Raw genomic sequence first — 4,323 nt, forward strand, 5'->3', positions numbered from 1 at the left:
CAACCGTAAGGCATACAGTTTAAATCTAACAGTTGCTCTATGAAAGAAAGATGGACAATCTTGTGTGTGATTTACAGTCCCTAAAAACCAGCTGGAGGTTCAAATATGAAATCAGTTCTGACTCAACATAACAAGACACTAAGAGGCTAGCTTTTAATTAAATGACAACGGAAGACATTTCAGCAAACAATTTTTCCTGAGGATGCATATTTATTCCCTCAAATATGACTAGATTTAAATGGTACTCTTATTTTGGATAAATTATTAACTACTTTTGGATATAATATAACTACAATCTTAAATATTTCTTTGAACTTCTTGAGTATTAAATAAAATAGTAAGATAGTGAAGTTTTCAGTAGTGTACATGACATAGTTTTCATTTAATAAATAAAGATATAAATTTTAATTACATTTCAATTGGAATTTTTGTAACAATTTTATGTATTTCACAGCTTAATCAATGTATAATGCTAAAAACATAAATATATATGGAATTATGACTACTACGTAGTAGCTGTTTGGAGAATAGTATTGTCCTTCTTTGGTTTGACCCTCACAATGTCCTGCAATTGTATTTAAGTAATTTGTAAACAGTAGGATATTATTATAAGAATATTCAGTTTTTCTGTTATCTATTTTCCTAAGATTCTCCTGGAACAAACTCAACTGTTGAAATGTATCTTCATCTATGATTCTGACTCTGATATTAAAAACGAAATCAGTGCTATGATTTAAGAATTTATAATTTATCCTTTTCTAAAAGTTGCTTGTCCACTATAACCACAGTTACATTTGTGACATAAACTTGTGATCACAACAACATTAATTACACAAACAACACATGATTTAGGTTGTTGTTATGGGACATCAAGTCATCTAAGACTGATAGCGACCCTTTGTACAGCATTTCTGAAGCCTACCCTATCCTGAGGCAGTTTCCCTGACTCCGACCTATTAACCCCATTACTATGTCAATCCATCTCATCCAGAGTCTTTCTCACCTGAGCTTTCCCTCCACCCTTCAGAGCCTATACATATAAATATATAAATTAATCAAACCCAAATTCATTACTACTGAGTTTATTCTGGTACATTCTGACCCTATGAGATAGTGTTACAGATATGTATGTATGTGGAATTATTACATAAAGTTATCAAGGATGTAAAAATTTACAGCTACTGAGTGCTGCTAAATTCAAACCTTTTGATCAGAAGTCAAAGGTTTGAATCATAATGCCACTATAGCTTCTTTATACATAATTTCCTAAATGATTTATCTCATCTCATCATAAACCAAACTATGTAAGTGATTTACAACATTTTGAAGGCATGATCATTTTTCTACATGAAACAATATCTTTGACAATAAATTAATAAAGTAGTAAAAAATGCAATAACTGAAAACCATTTCAGCAAAACCAGGGATCAGAAAATATTTTTATGTAAATACCCTGATAGTAAGCATTAAAAGCACATTGTTTCGCCACTACTATTACATTTTATCTATTCTGCCTGAAAGCTGCCAAATCCATATTAAGGGATTGGCTCCAAATTAAGACTCTCATGAAGCTCTGGTGTTTTACTGGTAAAGACTTGCACTGCCAACTCAGTGCTCTGCGATTTGAAGTACTGCAGCTGCTCCATAGGCTAAAGATGGACAATATCTTCCCATTTGATTTACTGCCTCTGAAAACCAAGAACTGGATCCTGTTATATGTCGGTTCTGACTCAATGGTATTCTACAACAATGGATAGCCTACAGGTAAATCTCTCTTTTCAGTTTATTTCCGAGTTCAGTGGAGATCTGAATGTGACTTAATTTATGGAGCTTCCTCTATTTGCTTATATATAACAATTCTATTGCAAATAGTTTAAACCTCAGAAACTGAAGTAAGGATTTACAACACATATTTTTGTAGGGCATAATTCAATCCATAATATTCCACACTTTGGAATCTAAAATTTCATGTCCTTGCCACATGCAAAACACATTCACTACATCATCTTCAAAGTCTTAAATCAACCTCAAGCCCTGAATCTCATTTTGTAAATCATCTAAATCAAATATTGGTGAGAATTTAGGCATATTTATTTCATATTGGGGCAAAATTATTTTTTATCTGTGAAACTCAGATTGTAAGTTATGTGCTTCCAAATTAAAATGGTTTAATAGGCACAGTGCAGATATTTCTATTACAAATGTGAGGACTTGGAAAGTAGCCATGTCCTTGGTGAATGTTCTAGGACAGACATTAAACAATTAAAATATATTTATTAATTATAGCTTTGCAGGAAAACATACTGGAGATTCTATAAGAGCTGAGAGGATAATATTTAAATAAAAAAAATCCACAACGTGTTTCTGTATTTCAGTAATAAAAATAAAGCAAAAACTTTATTTGTCTTTTAAAGTTCTTTGACTTACTTTTCATTTGAGAAGAAAACTACAATGAAAATAAACAAAAATCAACCACAAAACCCTAAAATTCAGATATAATTTCATCATGAATTTTGAATCAATGAAATAGAGTGGTTTAAATATCTTGGAGAATAAGGAATTTGACCCAACTTGGACAATATAATGAAGTCAAGGTCAGATGGGAAACAAACCTTTATTTAAATTCCAACAAAAAATGTAACAGAAGGTACAAAACAAAAGTAGGCTGATTTAATGTGGCTATTTAGAGAGATTACTTTTTCTGGATTACAAAGTCATTTCTAGGAGAAAAAAGAATAGAATTTAGTGAGCCAATTCTTTAATAGGCATTATGAATGCTTACATTTATTCCTAGGTTTATATTGAGCTTTAAAAGACCTAGGAATAATTTCAAAACACAAATTGGTGGGATGATTGTAATTTTTTTTAAATCATGTCTGTAGTATACTACCCTAAAAGCTATAGAGAAATAGATCCCCAGTCTCTTCTTCCTGGTCTATCTTTATCTGAAAGCTCTAGGGGGGAAAAATCCATCATTGGTGATCATGCTCGTATATGGAATTCTGGTAGAGTAACTTCAGCATTACAGAAAATTGCAAACCACCATAACATGACAAACTGACAGGTAAATGGTAATGTGGGACTGGGAAAAATGACATTCTCTTGTACATAGGGTTGTTTTAAGTTGGAACCTACTAAATGGCCCATTGAAACCTACTAAGTGGCACCTAAAAACAACAAAACCTTTGAAATTTGAAGAAACACTTATGACAAATGTAGAACATAATATTAAGAACACAAGAAGGGAATTCTGAACAGTCCTTAGGAGAAGGTTGTTGTTGTTATGTGCCATCGAGTACATATTGGAATTCATTTCAAATCATAAGCTGAGGCACTGCACTGCAGAAAGAGGCTTTTCACTCACAGTACTTTGGGGGAAACACTACTGTTTAGGTACATAATGCAGGACCTCTTAATCTCAATCAGAAAGAACAGGGTTAGATCGAGTGAGGTGGAGATGCTAGTTCTGGAAGGAAACAACAGACTTCTTGGTTTCCCATTTAGGTACTTTGGGGGGAAAATTGTTGTTGGTCCAAGAAGGGAGCACAAATATACAGATTTTTCACAAAACATTGCCATACTCCGGATCACTATATAGTTACAACAACCTAACTTCTATTAAGAAAACACTCGATGGAGGCTCCCGGCGGGAAAATCAACCGACCCCCACGGAGCTGAAGAAGAAGCTGTTCAAGCAGCGCCATGTGCTGAATCAGGAGCCGTGACAGAGGCGCCGGGTGGGCGGGGCTGTGATAGACGAAGGCCTGATCACGCTGCACCACCTCAAGAAGTGCTCGTCCAGTTCCCGTGCCAACATTATCCTGTCAGGGAAAAAGCGGAGGAAGCTCCTCCAGCAAACCGGCTTGCCGAGAAGGAGAAGGCAGCCATGGAAGTGGAACTCCCCCAAACCCATCCAGGACTAATGAACCACAGCCCAAACGCTGAAAGACAAAAGCCCCTCAGGATGTAGACATGGAGGACCTTGAAGATGAGAGCTAAATCTCTCACTACCTTCTACCAAAAGTTTTCCACTGGCGCCAGCAGGCAGAGTTTCAATGGACTTTGGAGGAAAGCACTGTCCCTTTGCACTCCCCAGGTTCCTCTTTCATGATGGCCTGGGCTGACCTCTCCTGGAGGGAGGTCTTGGGAGGGAAGAGGGTAAAGAGAGGCTGGAGAGGGAGTTGTCTAGTTGTCAATTCCATTTGCAATAAAGCTCTGGAGTTTTGACTGAAAAAAAGAAAAGAAAACACATTATGTCAGTCATCATGAATAAATAAAATAACTCTTCTCCTGAAAGAAGCAGACCTTATGAATACCTCAGAT

At 35.6% G+C, this 4,323-nt stretch overlaps 1 pseudogene; it reads left to right on the forward strand.

The window, feature by feature from the left end:
• The first annotated feature begins 3,633 nt into the window (after positions 1-3,633).
• On the forward strand, positions 3,634-3,999 carry LOC102845423 (annotated as a pseudogene).
• Positions 4,000-4,323: the final 324 nt, after the last annotated feature.

This window comes from Elephantulus edwardii, unplaced genomic scaffold, assembly GCF_000299155.1.
Source record: "Elephantulus edwardii isolate Elephantulus edwardi_28Jun2011 unplaced genomic scaffold, EleEdw1.0 scaffold00056, whole genome shotgun sequence".
NCBI lineage: Eukaryota > Metazoa > Chordata > Mammalia > Macroscelidea > Macroscelididae > Elephantulus > Elephantulus edwardii.